Source organism: Chrysemys picta, chromosome 3 (genome assembly GCF_011386835.1).
Source record: "Chrysemys picta bellii isolate R12L10 chromosome 3, ASM1138683v2, whole genome shotgun sequence".
Classification (NCBI taxonomy): domain Eukaryota; kingdom Metazoa; phylum Chordata; order Testudines; family Emydidae; genus Chrysemys; species Chrysemys picta.
The window spans coordinates 43,150,347-43,168,936 of NC_088793.1; the positions used below are offsets into that span (position 1 = coordinate 43,150,347).

Below are 18,590 nucleotides of genomic sequence, written 5' to 3' on the forward strand. Positions count from 1 at the left end.
CACATCTGTCTATCTGTAACTGGCGACTTTCCTTGCCCCTCTCCTCTCCTGGAATGTTATACCCTCGCTTGGCTGTCATAACTAACATTTACATTGTAAGGTTTTTAGGGCAGGGATCTGTTTCATATGGGTGGGATTGTGCCTGGTCCTTGTGCAAGTGTATTTTGTGGGAAAGAGAGTAAGTACCTTCTGCCACGTCTCTAGTCCACTTAATGGCTGGGCAGAATTTTGGTTCCTGGACTCAGGGGAGTGCAAGAACTGCTCTGTCGTTACTCCCCAGTGGATGCATGATGCCTCAAAGGAAGCAATGAAGGGCAGAGAGGAAGCAGTGTCATGGCTCTGTGCCTACATCCACACACTGGACAGTCTCCGGGCTAGTTTACACTACCCGCCCGGATCGGTGGGTAGAAATCGATCTCTCGGGGATCGATTTATCGTGTCTCATCTAGATGGATAAATTGATCCCCGAATCAAGGCGCTTACTCCCACCTCGTCAGGAGGAGTAAGCGCCGTCGACAGGGGAGCCGCGGCGGTTGATTTGCCGCCGTCTTCACAGCGGGGTAAGTCGAATAGGATACACCGAATTCAGCTATGCTATTCGCATAGCTGAATTTGCGTATCTTAAATCGACACCCCCCCTTAGTGTAGACCTAGCCTCACAGAGACAAGGGTGAGCACAAAGCACCCCACAAAGAGGAGTATCAGAATGCTTTCTTAACCACTGCACCTGGGGAACATTCTGGCTCCTTGAGGGAAAATAACTTTAGGTTCTCCCTCTGAGGTGGCATTACTTCTCACCTCTCCCAATGAAGACCTCTGCCTAAATGTGTCAGTCTGTGCAAGCTCTAGCAATCTAGGTGGGCACTATAACCTTATTCGTGTATAACATAATGTATACTGTTTAATACCTGTTGATTTTATTAATCAATATTAAGAGAGATGAAGACCCTGGTGTTTGCCCCAGAAGCAGAGAAGCAGAGAAGAAACAATGTGTTGTCTCAACTCCTGGCTGTAGTCAGTGACAGATCCTGGGACTGGACATTTCTGATTGGAAATTCTGTACAGAATGATGTTTTGTTTAAAGGTATACTGTCAGCTCAAATTTACTCTTGTTAAAGATACATACATTTAGAAGCCCTGTCCCAGAGATATCTATCTAAATTAAGCTCATCTCTGTGGTATTTGAACATCTTCTTAGCATTAAATAATTAAAGCAAATTTTGTGCAGTATTTGGCCAGGCCAAGTACAATATATTACTTTAGCTGAAATGTTTGTTTTACATTGTCCAAGATAGTTGATATATAACCTGCTAATAAGTGGAAGGTTGTGAATTTCCTAGTTGCTGAATATCTTTGATTCAAAAGATGATAAAGTCTGTATTAAACAGTAAAAGGATACAGGTCCACAGTCTATCTTGAACAGTTTATACAGACCTGGATATTAACTGACACCTACTCACTGTATAACACCAGTGAGAATAGCCATTGGAGAACACATTTTGTTGTTGTTGCAGGGGTCATTATAGTGTCTGATCTCCGCTCTCTATCCTCAAAGCGTTAGGTGGAGTGGGAGGGGGTCTTCTGCCAGGAGGGGATTGATCTTGTCTGATTATATCTTTGCTTTATCTCCTAAAAACAGAACCATGTTGGGAATTGGATGACTGTACAGATGAACCCTTATATTAATTTTATGAATTGCATTGTGGGAGAAATCCCTCTGTACTCCATTCACAATATTGATTATCTTTAGGAAGGATGTATTTTTGTTGGATTGCTGTGAAAAAAAAGAAAAGAACATGAAAAACTGAAGATGTTTATTTTCTATTATGTTTAGTAGCATTTACTGCTGTCTTGAGAAACTAAGATTTCCTTAAAACAGATACTTGGGAGTTCTTTAATTTTTTACATCTTCGATATGTGGCTTGTTTGTTACGTCCATGTTTTTAGACAATCATTTTCTCCTACTTGTTTCTTTATCTGGCTTCAGATCTGAGCTCAGAGATTCATTTGTTTCACTCCTTTTCTTAGCAGACTACAATTTCACTGCCGTATTCTGGTCCCCATCACTAATTCAGAGTGGAGCATTAATTTGGCTAGAACTACTTATTATCAATTCTTGCTAGAATTTCTCAATCTTTGCCCTTACAGTGTGGCTTTGCATCAGTTAGTATGTAGTGCTTCAGCGAATGCCATACCACCTCCTCATTTTCAATTCCCTGGATCTGCTGCAAAGCAGAAGTAGTTATGGGGAAATGTACACCATTTATAGGATAACTTTCTAATTGAAAATGTATTTCAACCTGCATATTACTTGCATGGAGCCATAACTGGGAAAGAGAGAGAATATTATCTAGCTCACTTCTTCTCCCTTGAAGAAAGGCAGTGGGCTCAGGGAGACTGTGTGAAGAAATACAATGCAGTGTAAAGAGAAAAGAAAACATACATAGAATTTGGTATTCAATACCATGCATGTGCTCAAAATTAATAAAATAGTCTTTAATTGACAAATGCTGTACTGCTATGTGCAGTAACCTATAACAACCTGCAACTGTTGACAACTTGTGGTAAATATAAGATCTAGCATTAGTTGAATAATGTGCTTCTGGGAGAAGGCCTGACCTATGATCCATGTTGAAATGAGAGTGATAAATTACTATTAAGTACATACTGAACTATGCCTGAAGCAAGCCCATAAATGCTTAGGTATGGCAAACCAGCAGTATTTCCTACTGCTAGTCTGTGCCATCAAGGCTAGTCTAATCAATGGTATGTTAGATTAATACAGTACCTTGTGAGAAGCTATCCACCCCATGAAAGGGTATTTTAGCTATAGTGTACAAGACAGGTAATACTTACCTCCATCTCATAACGCTTCTCATCTCCAAGATAAAACAATTATGTTTATGAAAATCACATTGTTGAACTAACACTGCTGCTCCTTGTTGGTATCATGAGCCTTAGACACATCCCACAAAAGGAAGCTCTAGCACCACAAACCTAATCATACAGAATTGTCAGAGTCCCAATACTCAGAATGATCCTTGACAGGAAGGAATTTGTCAGCAAATACAAACTGCGTGAACTGCTAGAACTATATAGAGTTCTCGACCAATAGGGCAAAAGATAACCCTATTTCAGCTAATATAGTCCTTGAACGTTTAATTATTTCATGTCAAAGGCAGAAAATTATTTTAATTAGTACCAGTAAGGAAGGAGGAGGGAAAAGAGACATGTGTAAATATATATGCTCATTCATTAAACTGATTCTACAAGTCCCCATGCTTGCAAGTGCTTGCTTTGTATTTTCTTGTTAAGGTGATTGATAAAAAAGGCGATGCTGTGATCTTTTTAAATTAGAAAGGAATAATTTACTTAGCCCAGGCTTAGAGTAAGCATACTGTCGCTGCACAGCATTTATCTGGAGTTTATATTATAAAGAGTATAGTGGAGCTATAGATCTTAAAATAAACTGTATTCTAGCCCATGCCTCTGTGTTGAGCCTTGGAACAGAAACAGAAGGTAGTTTGGGTTTAATGCTAAACTTGAACAAATCTCATGAAATATTGATTATTAACTATATTTTTCTTTTCTGTTTTTTCTTTTATTCTATCATTTAGGTGAACCTTGCTCAAGGATGACTTGAGGGATTGATAATGGGAGACAGACATTCCACTCTAGGTTACCTGTCCCAATATAGCTTGTCTGGGTAAGTGACCAAGCAATTCTCCCCTGAAGCCTGTCTGGTGGTTGATGTGAAATGCATTGGGTATATCAGTCATCAGGTACTCAAAGCACCCCTACTCCCTCAGAAAAAGGTCACTATTTCAATTAATTGGCACCAGGGCCAGCAGAAAGGCAATGATGAAATGGGCATGGAGATTGAACAGCGCTCTCACACTTAAAGACAGCTCCTTAAGGTCCGGGTGGGGTGGGGGTGTTTTCATTGCTACTGGACATGCAGAGTTTGTTCTGTGACTGAATAGACTTTCAGTTATCAATCCACCACCTTTCACCTGCACTAAATTCCCAAAAAATAATCCTTGAGATTCCTTTTCAAGCTGACATGGCAAATACAAGAGGCCATGTATCAATACTTGCTCATGCAGCAACTAATGATTCAGAGGCTATTGGGAATAAAATCCAGTACAAAAGAGACCTATAAGAGAATTAAAACACTTACACTGTTTTTGCTCCTGTGTGAATTCATCACATTTAACGGAGATGAGCCAGACTTAGACCTGTGTAAATGGGAAAAGAAACAGGCTCTTCTTTTATTTCCTCTACATGGTTTTGGAAGTTTTCCATGTTATGTTGTTATTGTAATCAAGAGGAAGGCTAATGAGACAAAACGTGGTTCAACCCCATTTTTGCAGATAATTTCATGGGTTATCAGGCTATTCTGGCTATATGGTGGCACCTGTTCATTGCTCATTTTATATCAACAGGAGGTGTTTTGAGCTCTCAGCCAATAAACTACTCTTTATAAATTCGCATGTGCATTTTTACAACATTACTGTATTTGTTTAATCCTCATGAAGAATTTATGGTTTCATTTTTTTCATTGAGAACAATTCTTGTATCAATCATCATGTACCGATTAAACAACAAAAGGAAATCTAGCAGTGGGATTTTCACAGGCTTTATAACAATACACAGAATCTTCTCTGAACATTTTCTTGTGAACTAGTGCAAAAGTAATCTCCTTTTTTGCAGAAATTTTCAGTTGGACTTTGAGAAATTTAAAAAATAAGCACTATTGTACCACTGACTCTTTTATTTTTATATTCATATATTCTTTTGTACAGGATATCTTCACACCACAACCTACCAGAAAAATAAACAATGACAGCATATTTTATTGATTTTCAAAGGACCCTATGGTAATCTGGGAATAGAAATTGACCTTGCCATTCCAAAGGGCTACCATAAAAATATATATTATTCTCAAAATATGCATGGTGTTTTTATCAAACTATGGCCTTATCCCCAGTGGGAGTCTTTTCATTGATTTCAGGAAGCTTTGGATCAGGCCTTAAATTAATGAACTTGCTCTGCAGTATCCTTATATTGAATGAATGACAATATAAACTAATGTCCGTTCCCCATATTTAGTCATATTATGTATTCTGACACTATATCCACTTCAGAGGTAAATGGGCCATATTGTTTTATTGTCTTTCTTTGTGTCACTGTAGGGATTGTGGTGTGCTTTCATAAACTTGTACCAGGCTTTAACCAATGCACACTCTTTTGAATGTAATATGGTAAGGAAAGTGAAGCTCTTCAGCTTGAACATCCTGAATCAAGCCCTTACAAAGGACCCTGTAGGAGTTGCTGATTTCATTCTTGAAATTCATGGTCTGATATGATTATTTTGAGACAAGACAATAACAACCCAGGTCTGCCTTGGTTCCTGGCCAGGGCCCTGTATAAAGTATAAGTATAAAGCCAATCTCTTCCAGTCCTTTACTGTTTCCCTGGCCCGTGCTTCCTACCATGCACGTCCTGGAGCTTGTTCATCTGTTCACCCAGGTTCCCCACCTGATCATCTCCTCCTGAGCTTCCAGTTTCATGAATGGCTTCTCATGGTCTGTGACTCCTCAGCTTCTCTGGAATGCATTGGGCTTATAGTCTGAACTGTCCTCATGGTATCCCTCCTCAAGACATGAGTTCCCCCCCAGCTCTCCTCCATGGAGCTGGGGCTGTGGTTTAGGCTAGCTGCACGTTAATGCCAGCCTCACCTTTGGTTGGGCTCCTTTGCCCAATTAGCCCTCCAGCTTGGAGTTCAGCTGACCAACCTTCTCTTGCTGATGTCTGACTTGCTATGAAGGAGGAGGCATCATATATACTGGTCCCCTTCCAAAAGCTGAATCCAGTTGGTTTGGAGAAGGGCGCCTTGCCCCACCCACTCTGTAAGGCTCCCAGTACTGAACCCTTAAAAGTACTGTAACAGGATTCCTTCCAAACACTAGGTATTCCCTGGAACATTTCCTTTCTCCCCATATCTCCCCAGCCTTTGTACATCAGACCACCCTGAACACTTAAAGGACCCATTCCTGGTGACAGAAATGAGCAGAACACTAGGCACCCTTACCCTTAAAAGGGCAGGTCACCCCATTACACTCTGTAATTTAAAACTTGCTTGTTTTGGTATTTTCTATCATAAATCTGCTAAGTACTGTCAGTCAGTTTGTCACTGGAGGAATTTTGGTAGTATTTATCCATACTGCTGTATCAGCATACCTAATGACTTGACTTAGAAACTGCAGACTCTAGTGGGGGTGAGCCCATAGCCAGAGGCTACAGGGAGTCAGTATCGAAGGGTCAGATCATTAGTTTTGACTGTCAACATGACAAATCTTGAAATCATATGATTATACAGCATTGCAGAAGCTTGTGTAAAAAGATGCAACGTGAGGAAGAAAATGAGGAGAAGAGAAAAATAATGGATGAAAGGAGATCATGTCCCCAGGCAGGCTGGAGCCAGCCAAGCAAATGGCTATGTGGATATTCAGCATGGGGAGCTCCGCTTATTCCTAAAAATGCCATAATTCAAGCCTGACTGGGATGGGGAATCTGTATGGATGTAAAAAATAGGAAATAAAACCAGAGAGCTCCTTCCTTTAGAAAGTGCTGAAATATACCAGGCAATTCCTTTCATTTTAAAAGCTTTTTAATGTTTAATGCCAGACTGCTGGCACTAAACATTAAAAAGGTTGTAGAGCAGTTTTTAAACTAGGAGATGGGGGAAAGCCAACTGCTGCAGAGGAGCATGTGGATCGGACAGAGACTTCTCTTAGGGGAGAGTCTAATGATAGAGAATCTCCAGGTTATAGTCAGGAGCAGAGGATGGAAGAGGATAAAGTAGGGCCAGATCAGCTGATAAACATTCACATAAAAAAGAATCTGACACATCAGAAAAGGGCAGACAAACAAACAGTGACAAGTTTTTAAAGTGCTTGTACACAAATGCTAGAAGTCTAAATAATAAAATGGGTGAACTAGAGTGCCTTGTGATAAAGGAGGATATTGATATAATAGGCATCACAGAAACCTGGTGGACTGAGAGCAATCAATGGGTGGGACACAATCATTCCGGGGTACAAAATATATCGGAAGGACAGAACAGGTCGTGCAGTGGGGGAGTGGCACTATATGTGAAAGAAAATGTACAATCAAATGAAGGAAAAATCTTAAGCAAATCCGCATGTTCCATAGAATCTCTATGGATAGAAATTTCGTGCTCTAATAAGAATATAACATTAGGGATCTATTATCGACCACCTGACCAGGACGGTGATAGTGATGATGAAATGCTAAGGGAAAGTAGAGAGGCTATCAAAATTAAGAAGTCAATAATAGTGGGGGATTTCAATTATCCCCATATTGACTGGGAACATTTCACTTCAGGACGAAATGCAGAGATAAAATTTCTCGATACTTTAAATGACTGCTTCATGGAGCAGCTGGTATGGGAACCCACAAGGGGAGAGGCAACTCTAGATTTAGTCCTGAGTGGAGCGCAGGAGCTGGTCCAAGAGGAACTATAGCAGGACCGCTTGGAAATAGTGACCATAATACAATAGCATTCAACATCCTTGTGGTGGAAAGAACATCTCAACAGCCCAACACTGTGGCATTTAATTTCAAAAGGGGGAACTATGCAAAAATGAGGGGGTTAGTTAAACAGAAGTTAAAAGGTACAGTGACTAAAGCGAAATCCCTGCAAGCTGCATGGGTGCTTTTTAAAGACACCATAATGTATACCCCAAATTAAGAAACACAGTAAAAGAACTAAAAAAGAGCCACCGTGGCTTAACAACCATGTAAAAGAAGCAGTGAGAGATAAAAAACTTCCTTTAAAAAGTGGAAATCAAATCCTAGTGAGGCAAATAGAAAGGAGCATAAACACTGCCAGATTAAGTGCAAGAATGTAATAAGAAAAGCCAAAGAGGAGTTTGAAGAACGGCTAGCCAAAAACTCCAAAGGTAATAACAAAATGTTTTTAAGTACATCAGAAGCAGGAAGCCTGCTAAACAACCAGTGGGGCTCCTTGATGATCGAGATACAAAAGGAGCGCTTAAAGTCGATAAAGTCATTGCGGAGAAACTAAATGGGTTCTTTGCTTCAGTCTTCACGGCTGAGGATGTTAGGGAGATTCCCAAACCTGAGCTGGCTTTTGTAGGTGACAAATCTGAGGAACTGTCGTGGATTAAAGTGTTACGAGAGGAGCTTTTGGAATTAATTGATAAACTTAACATTAACAAGTCACCGGGACCAGATGGCATTCACCCAAGAGTTCTGAAAGAACTCAAATGTGAAGTTGTGGAACTGTTAACTAAGGTTTGTAACCTGTCCTTTAAATCAGCTTCTGTACCCAATGACTGGAAGTTAGCTAATGTAATGCCAATATTTAAAAAGGGCTCTAGAGGCGATGCCGGCAATTACAGACCGGTAAGTCTAACATCTGTACCAGGCAAATTAGTCGAAACAATAGTTAAGAATAAAATTGTCTGACACGTAGAAAAACATAAACTGTTGAGCAATAGTCAACATGGTTTCTGTAAAGGGAAATCGTATCTTACTAATCTATTAGAATTCTTTGAAGGGGTCAACAAACATGTGGACAAGGGGGATCCAGTGGACATAGTGTACTTAGATTTCCAGAAAACCTTTGACAAGGTCCCTCACCAAAGGCTCTTATGTAAATTAAGCTGCCATGGGATAAAAGGGAAGGTCCTTTCATGGATTGAGAACTGGTTAAAAGACAGGGAACAAAGGGTGGGAATTAATGGTAAATTCTCAGAATGGAGAGGGGTAACTAGTGTTCCCCAAGGGTCAGTCCTCGGACCAATCCTATTCAAATTATTTATAAATGATCTGGAGAAAGGGGTAAACAGTGAGGTGGCAAAGTTTGCAGATGATACTAAACTGCTAAAGATAGTTAAGACCAAAGCAGACTGTGAAGAGCTTCAAAAAGATCTCACAAAACTAAGTGATTGGGCAACAAAATGGCAAATGAAATTTATAGTGGATAAATGTAAAGTAATGCACATTGGAAAAAATAACCCCAACTATACATGCAATATGATGGGAGCTAATTTAGCTACAACAAGTCAGGAAAAAGATCTTGGAGTCATCGTGGATAGTTCTCTGAAAATGTCTATGCAGTGTGCAGAGGCGGTCAAAAAAGCAAACAGGATGTTAGGAATCATTAAAAAGGGGATAGAGAATAAGACTGAGAATATATTATTGCCCTTATATAAATCGATGGTACGCCCTCATCTCGTACAGATGTGGTCTCCTTATCTCAAAAAAGATATACTGGCACTAGAAAAGGTTCAGAAAAGGGCAACTAAAATAATTAAGGGTTTGGAACGGGTCCCATATGAGGAGAGATTAAAGAGGCTAGGACTCTTCAGCTTGGAAAACAGGAGACTAAGGGGGGATATGATAGAGGTATATAAAATCATGAGTGATGTGGAGAAAGTGGATAAGGAAAAGTTATTTACTTATTCCCATAATACAAGAACTAGGGGTCATCAAATGAAATTAATAGGCAGCAGGTTTAAAACAAATAAAAGGAAGTTCTTCTTCACGCAGCGCACAGTCAACTTGTGGAACTCCTTACCTGAGAAGGTTGTGAAGGCTAGGACTATAACAGAGTTTAAAAGAGAACTGGATAAATTCATGGTGGTTAAGTCCATTAATGGCTATTAGCCCGGACGGGTAAGGAATGGTGTCCCTAGCCTCTGTCTGTCAGAGGGTGGAGATGGATGGCAGGAGAGAGATCTCTTGATCATTGCCTGTTAGGTTCACTGCCTCTGGGGCACCTGGCATTGGCCACTGTCGGTAGACAGGATTCTGGGCTAGATGGACCTTTGGTCTGACCCGATACGGCCTTTCTTATGTTCTTATGTTCTTGTTGATATTGGGAAGATTTGATGGGACATATGTGTAAAGGTAGTTAGTCTAGATATGTAACATGCCAGAGGTAACTTGCATTCTATCAACATAACAGGAAACATGCACCAAAGCCACCTAATCCAGAAGGCCCCATCATATAAATCCAGAGCAGATTTTCTTATCTATTGCTAAGCATACTGGACTCCTCTACTTATCGGACTTATGAATAGAAGCCTCTCAACCTTACCCCTTCAGCAGAGGTATAGTCACAGGGTTACCCAGTCAGCAGCAGTATGGCACCAACAGGAGCCACACTGTTGGGTTGGCTCGGGGCTAGGGGGTCATCCCTGAAGGAGGGTTTGTGATTTTGCATGGAGGTGGTTGGGTAGGTGTGGCCTACCAAATCACCTCAACAGTATCATGATCTCTCCAGTCAAAGAAAGAAAAAATCCAAAATGAAAACTCCACTAGGTTTTTCTCTCCCTTAAACTCTTCCCATGGACTTTTCCACAGGAGGGAATGTTCTGACCCTTTGCCTCTGCATCTCCATTTGTGCAAGGGGATACTACTATTTACCCACCTCACAAGGCTGCTGTGCAGAAGAAACACTGTAAAGCACAGTGATGCTGTAAATCATTAAATCAAAGATGATTATTACTTACCATTATCATCTACCCTGGAGTGGTGATTGAATTCTGAACCTATATGTTTTAAAACAAATTTTTAAAACACATAAGCAGTTTCTATCACATATCTGACATTTACTAGAGTATGTGGTTTCAAATGTGCTTACCCACGGAGCCAGTTATTTTATATGTTTACTCTTTTATTACAAGAGCTTAATTGGAAGTTTGCTCATCAGGCTATGGAGAGTTTAATTAAACTCAGTGAAGAAATCACTGAGAAAAAGAAAGCAAGCACTTAAATGTGCTATTTTTGTTCTGATCTCACAAAGACATTTTTCTCCCTGATTGTCCTATTCTTGTATTAATAAACAAAACAATAAAAGGCACCTCTGGAATCTGCTAATTTAAATATTGGCAGCTTTCAGGCTTGCTTTGCATTCTCAGCCTGCCCTGAATTTTCCAGCATCTCCAAGTGGGCCTAAAGGGTTTTTTTCATTGGAGTTCCTATCTCAGGCAAACACAAAACAGGTTTTATTTGCTGCAGTTAGTTTGTGATCTTTTAAGGCATCTGTGTGGCCAGAAGACCATTCTCATCACCCTCACTGTAGTAATGGGAGTTATTATGTGTGTATACAGAAGGAGGTGAGAAAACAGGCCACTTTGTTAAGGAGAAGGGGGGGCGGGAGGGAGAAGATATTTTGGTATGGCACTATAATGGCTGTATTGCCTGAATATAATGACACTGTAGAACAGGAGAATATGGAAATAGTGATGCAGTGCTAGACTTAGGTGCTTGTCAAGTGTGCAGCCACACAGATCACGGCCTTGTGTCTTCATCCCTCACAGTGTATACCCAAGAAAGCCCTGCTCCATCCCGTTACTTGTTATGACCCTTTTACCTGAAAAGGGGGTAATTGCAGGGTCAAGTCCCACATAGGTTGTAGAGTTCCTGCTTGGTCACCTTCTAGCTGATGAAATCATTCTGTTTCTTCCCCCACAACCTCATAGTGACAAGCAGAGTGACATCCAGAGAAGAGCAACAAAAATAATTAAAGCTCTAGAAAACATGACCCTATGAGGGAAGATTGAAAAAAAATGGGTTTGTTTAGTTTGGAGAAGAGAAGACTCAGAGGGGACATGATAACAGTTTTCAAGTACATAAAAGGTTGTTACAAGGAGGAGGAAGAAAAATTGTTCTTCTTAACCTCTGAGGATAGGACAAGAAGCAATGGGCTTAAATTGCAGCAAGAGCGGTTTAGGTTGGACATTAGGAAAAACTTCCTAACTGTCATGGTGGTTAAGCACTGGAATAAATTGCCTAGGGAGATTGGAGAATCTCCACCATTGGGGATTTTTAAGAAGAGGTTGGACAAACACCTGTCAGTGATGGTCTAGATAATACTTAGTCCTGCCTTGAGTCCAGGTGACTGGACTAGATGACCTCTCGAGGTCCCTTCCAGTTCTATGATTCTATGTGCCAAAGTGCTTTAATGGACTGGGGCCTAACTCTTTGCATTGACAATCAGCTGCAGATCTTGCAGTGATGAGTTTGGTATCAAAACATGCATTCATGCAGATAGACAGAGAGATGATCCCTAGAATGTTGTACGCAAAAGTGAGAGCACAATTATTTCCAGGTGCTATACTGTGCCTGTAAAAATGGAGAAGAACTCAGATACTCTATTCCAATTTATGTCCAGAGAGCTAAAAATCTCCCTTTGATACTATGGGCCAGTTCCTGGACTGTATTAGGGGGCTTTGTACCTTCTCCACTTGTGCAAAGCTATTCTATAACATAAGTGGAGAAGGAGGGATCCTTGACCAGTGTACAGAAAACATAGTTGCTGTCCCAATCTCTGATTACTGTAGTACCCCCTTGGAATTCTTGGCAGCTAGTAAAATCTAGAAGAGGTCTTAGACTGCTCTAAGTGAGGCCAGGATAGAAGACTCGCATAGAATGACCTATCATTATAAGACCAAAAGTGGTTTAAAGCCACCTTTCCCTGCCCCATCCCTGCTTCTGGAACTGAGCTGAGTAATCCTCAGTGCTCAGCTCAGGCTCTGAGTTAGTTTGTTCCTTTCATATTATTATTTATTTTATTATTATTATCAGTCCAAAGGATTGATCTTCTGGAGCAAATTCCTACAATCAGTTTACTCTTCTTTTTTGTCCTTTGTAAAATCTGGGTTTTATTTGCTTACCACATTTACACACTTTTAAAGAAATCTACCCCTCAAGAACACTATTTACCCAATTTAACATGGAATTCAAAATCAGACAAATATCTTATATTTGCTATAGGTCTTTTAAAATGGTGGAAAAATTAAAAACAAATCCTCATAAAAGAACACTTCTAAAGTTACTCTGTGTTTCCAAATGGCTCCCATCCTCTCTTTCTCTCTTGCACCCTCTTTATATGCTATCCATAGCTACCAATTCATTTCACTTCAATTAAATCAATTACGAATCCCCACAGCACCATAATTAGTAAAATATATTTAACAAAATCAATCAATAATTATTTTGAACATCTCATAATATCACAGCTAGAAAAACACTCAAGTGAAAACTCTAATTAATTGCTATCAACAAAATAAAGTGGCTCTTTCCTCTCAAATACCATCCACACGTTCATAATTGGCTAATAAATTATAAATGAGCTATTGTCCAATGCAAGAAAGAGGAAAGGAAGATGTTAAAATGTTGTCTCCCTCTGTCAAGATGATTAATTTGTAATCCTGGTAATTTTGATCCAAAATAATTGCATGTACCCATAGTTTTCTAAGTCAGGGATGACAAATATTAACCAGTACAGCTAAAAAAAATTATTGCTTGTAACAGAACTTCTCAGATAATGGTTCGTAACCCCCTACCCTTCCCTTATTGTTAAATGGGGTGTCCATTATGCAAAAATGGATGGTGGTATGGAAAAGCCTGAGAACTACTCATCTATAGCAATCCAAGTAAGGAATATGAAATGTATTATAGTGGAAGTGGGAAGGTTTTTGGCAACTGGATGCGGAGGCACTCATCACTAGAAATGTGTGGAAGGGTTCAACATCTGGGAACGCTTTTCACTTGTGATTTTTGTCCTTGAAGAAATGAGCATTACTTTATGAAAGGAGCTGATGCTATCAGAGGATGAGGGCACCAAAGAGTGTCAAGTTGTGTCCTGGTGCTGCTGGAATGAAGGCATTGTAATACAAGTGTTGGCAAGTAATTGGTCTTTGTTTCCTGGCTCCGTTCATATCACCATATTTGTCAAGGTGGCAAAGCCCATATCTCTGTCACAGGACAGGAATCAGTAGCCACTAGCTCCAATGATTTTATGCTTCTTCTGGAGGAGGCTTAAAGGGTCTCCCCATCTTCCCCGGCTATTGCTGTCCAATATTATGTTCTCCTCTCCTTGTCCACAAACTCTGCGTACCCTTTCACCCTACCTAGTGTTGAATCTCATGTTCAAATGTCCTTATTTCCAACTGCTTTAAATAACAGTCAGTTTTCATGAATATATCAGTTCACATTCTCTCCCAAGCAGTAGTGAGCTCTTGAGACACTTGCTGTTAAGTAGCATCTGGTATGTAAGAAACCTCCTAGTTTAACTCACTAACTTATTCCCCTCCCACATATTTTGCATTTCTAATTTCGCAGTTTGATTTTGCTAATTACCAATCTTGGTCAATCTTAATTCAAGCTTCACCATTTTCTCCACTGCTGCACATAACCAGATGAATCACTTCACTGCACACCAATTTAAGACACTTATTTGGGAATGAATTCCATATCCAACTTTTGCAAAAGAACCAGGTGATGTGATATTAGTAAGCAAATTTAATAAAAATTGACCATAACTCATTCAGCAGTGGGATTCTTCGACAATGGTAACTGTATAATTAACAAGACTGGCAGAGGAAAATAACATTAAGGATGTACAGAATTGTATGTGAAAACAAAAGGCTCCATTTTAGATTCAGCCATTATCCCAGGTTCCTTTTAATAGTTCAGTTTCTAGTTTGCCAATGATGCTTTCTTTAGGTAGAAATTACATCAAAACTAAATGTAAAGTTAATCTCTATTTACTCATTGTGGTTATAAAATATTTTTTCTTTATAACTTTTCAGCTATAATTTCAGGCCTGGAGGGTCACTAGCTTTTGAATTTGGCAAACTGTATTATCTGGATTGCCTGACTACTTGAAAATGAACATAATGGGGGGTGATTCTGGTTTGCATTGATGTAACTCCATAGATTGCAATAAATATACAGTATAGAATGTGATTTATTCATTTTTATTTTAAACACAAAGAACTATAATCCCTCTCTTGAATCAGGTCATATATATTGTAAAATCAATATTATAACATTTACATTAAATAATAATAATTCTAATAATAATTGTAAGACATCTGTGCAGTCAAAACTAAACATTTCAACTAAATGCCAGCAAAAATAAGAATTTTCTATTAGAACTTTCTTCAAGAGTTGAGAGACTGAACCAAAACTTGAGATGAAATATGAAAGAAAACAGTTCAGCAGAAGGAAGCCAGCTGAAATGAGAAACGTCTGATGAGATAAATGATGATTCATCATGAATTTTTAAAATATGGAAACCATTAAACAATCATGCATGTTTCTGGTCCCTAAAATGCACACAACATGTATCTGAGAGGTTCAGATGTCGTCAGCATACAGCATCTTTCTTTGTTAGAACAGTTCAATTTGTTTGTTTTATTGTAGCAAAACTAGGACTACAGGCTTCTGAGAAAAAAACTCTCATATTGTCTGAACAATGCTAAGATGCTTTCATTTTTTTCCATGGGAAAGAGTTTTTGCTGTTGATTTGGGCAGAGATTTTTGTGTTTCATTGTAGGTTATTTCCCCCTCATTAAATCTGTCTTTTAAACAGTATGCCATAGCTGCATCACAACGTCTGATCCAGTATTTGAGAAACCAAGATCTCCTGACATTCTGTACTGCTGCTCTAAAGCTATCATACACAGAATGGCAAAGAACAATGTAGCCCATATTCCAAAGGCTGAAGTTATGGTCAGGGTGCTCTAAACCCTGTTATTATGCCATTTAAGAGCCTTAAAATGTCCTAGTGACATCTTGTCTCTCTAAAGACATCATGACATTTTAACCACTAAAATGTCAGTACAATATGGTCTATAATGAATTTCTCCTATAGAGACTCTTATATTTAAACTTCTCCTGTGAGAGGGAGTGTGTTTTGTCAGAGAGTCCTAATAATAAAGTACTATTTATTTCAAAACCTTCTCAATTCAGCAGAATACATTTATAGCACAAGTATAAACACAAATAGCCTCTGATGAAATTCTGTAATTAAGAACCACCAGATTTTGAGCAAGAAACAAATACATCTGCATGTAACATAACATTCATATAAGGTTAGGGCTCGGATATGTGCTAGTGGTCTGTAGCTTAATCCTGATAAAACTGAGCTAATGTTACTGAGTTGGGAGCAAGAGACCTTAGAATTTTTTGAATGTCAACAAAATAGTGGATAGAAGAAAACTAGCTGAAATCAGCATTTTCAAACAGCCTTTGACAATGTCTCTTTTAATATGTTATTAAGGAAGCTCAGGTTGTCATCAGGGGGTGGGATTAAAAGGAAGCAGAGAGAAAAACAGTAGGAATAAAAGATCAATTTTCAAAAAGGCAAAAGGTTAACAGTGGGTTTCTCTAATAAGTATATTAGAAATGGTATATTTTTAATATTCTTATTAATGATCTGGGAAATTAAGTGATGAATGGACAGTTAAAGTTTGCTAATGACACATTATTTAGGATAGTCAAGACTTGAAGAAATTGTGAGGAACTTCAGAAGGACCTTAAAAAGGTAAGTAGATAAAATATAAGGTAATGTACATTGAAAGGAATAATTTGAACTACTCAGATACATTATGCAGGAGCTCAGAGTAGATTATCAGAATGGTCCCTTCTGGCTTTAAAATCTATGGAAGTATGTAGTGGAAATCCAGAGCATGTGACAAATGCCTATGGAGTTTTAATCTATAAATCAAGATAGATAAATTAAATGTTTGAGTGCAATACCTGTAGCATCCAGTGACTAGTTAAATTAATCTTACATAAGCTTTCTCCTGCAGATAGCTACAAGTGTATATTAACCACAGTACTAATTTATTTTATTGAAAAATAATTTTGAATATCATCTGCTTCCCCAATTTGTCTGATCTTAAGTGGGAGCTAAACTCTTTTCCTCAGAGAGATATTTTTGAAAATATTGAATTGCCCATGTCTTATTTTGTTGAACATTCTAGAAGTAAAAGAAAACATTTTTATCTTACAATCTGATTAATCACTCAAGATTTGTTTCCTTACATAGCAATATTTTCACTACAATTGTCATAATTAAATGTATGGATTTCAAGTTTTTTAGATATTCTGAAAGATTCATATAGTAGTAAATTGATACCCAGGAGTCTCTTTCCCTCAGTATATCTACAATACATTGAAATGGCTTTTGTAATGCAAGTAGTTAAAACACGGGGACTGTATATGTGCTGCTTTAAAAGAAATGAGCCTTAGATAGTCTATTTCATGCTATTCATAAACATTCATGCTTTTTCTATAGCATGTCCAGTTTATGTATGGGCTACATGTTTCCTGCTCTCCCTTAGTCTTGTCAGATGCAAACAATGTTAGATTTAAAATATGTATTCAGCCATATGAAAAGATGTGCTAGCCAGAACCTGTTCATTTTCCTTCAGTTAGGTCTTCTGTAAAGGTCACCTTCTCTTTAAGAAATCAGTGTTTGAGTGTATTTATTTCATTAACATGGCTTTTCAGATTCCATCAGTTGCAACCTACAGGGAATTTTACTCTTAGAAACTGTACTGCTACTGTGTAACTGTAGCAAGAGAGTTAGTAGGGGGTGGTTTTTTACAAGTAAGGGGTCAGTTATTATTATACATAATTAAATGTGAACTGATCAGGTTGTTTACAATAAAAATAGTTCTCAGTTTTTAGGGTCTATTTAATAGACCCAAGATTAGCATACTCAGAAAATACCTGAATTTTATCACAGGCAACAATACATATACAATATACTAATTTCAATGAACATATTACTTGTGATGTCTGTTTTTCAAGAAGATTAAATTGTCCCAACAGCCAATTGAAGAAACTCTGTACAAAGAGGATAATAGGATCTGTTAAACCCTTTTTGGCAACTATGGCTAGCAGGGTCTCTTGGTTTTCCTGCTTTGCTTGAAGAGAAGGATGGTCCGATGGTTGGGGCCTTAGTCTACATCTCAGGAGTCCTAGGTTCACTTCCCTGTTCTATCACAGTTGGCACTAGGCAAAATCACATCGTCTTTGTGATTTAGTTCTCCTTCTGTAAAATGGAGATAACGATACATCCTTACCTCATGGGGCTGTTGTAAAGTTCTCGCATGGTATTGTAATAGTGGCCAAATAAATAGATAGGCTATGTTGGCATGGCAAACAAGATTTTTTGGATACTATCCATGACTAGTCATATTTTTGTTGGTTGGGATGGAAGATTGGATGAAAATTAGTGTTAAATCTGATTTACAGTATTTTGTGATAACTCTGACATCAGTGTTTAGGTAATAAATAGATTCGCAGTTCAAACCATATAGCCTGTCTTTATTCTTTTTGGGGAGAAGAGAAATGAGCCACAGCTCATTTCAGAGTACATCCATTAGATCATTTGAAACCTGTGGATACTGTAGTTCTGTAAATGTAAGGGTTGAAATTCACCAGGGAAAGGGAGGGCTTATGGAGGTGAATGGAGAACACTGGTGGAAGAACATATCCTGAGTATTAATGAATAACTCACTTTTGTTTTCACAAGGACCTATAAGATTTGTCCATGTATTGAGTTAAAAAGTGTACAGATTTGGATCACTAGTTCTATATGCTGAAAACACAGGTCCTGGTATGTAGATCCTTCTTGCCATTAACATTTTGTTTTTAAAATATAAGTGTAAGCAAGTGCTTTTCCTAAATTGCTCCCAAACACAGCCTACGCACTATGTAGAATTCAAACA

General features: G+C 38.6%; 1 long non-coding RNA gene across 1 annotated transcript in view; it reads left to right on the top strand.

Annotated features, from left to right (window-relative positions):
- Nucleotides 1–18,590, top strand: part of LOC135982624 (uncharacterized) — an 87,850-nt gene that overhangs the window by 12,745 nt on the left and 56,515 nt on the right. The window contains exons 2-3 of the long non-coding RNA XR_010600075.1: nucleotides 936–1,084; nucleotides 3,618–3,706. This is a non-coding gene — a long non-coding RNA (uncharacterized LOC135982624). The remainder of the gene's footprint in view (nucleotides 1–935; nucleotides 1,085–3,617; nucleotides 3,707–18,590) is intronic.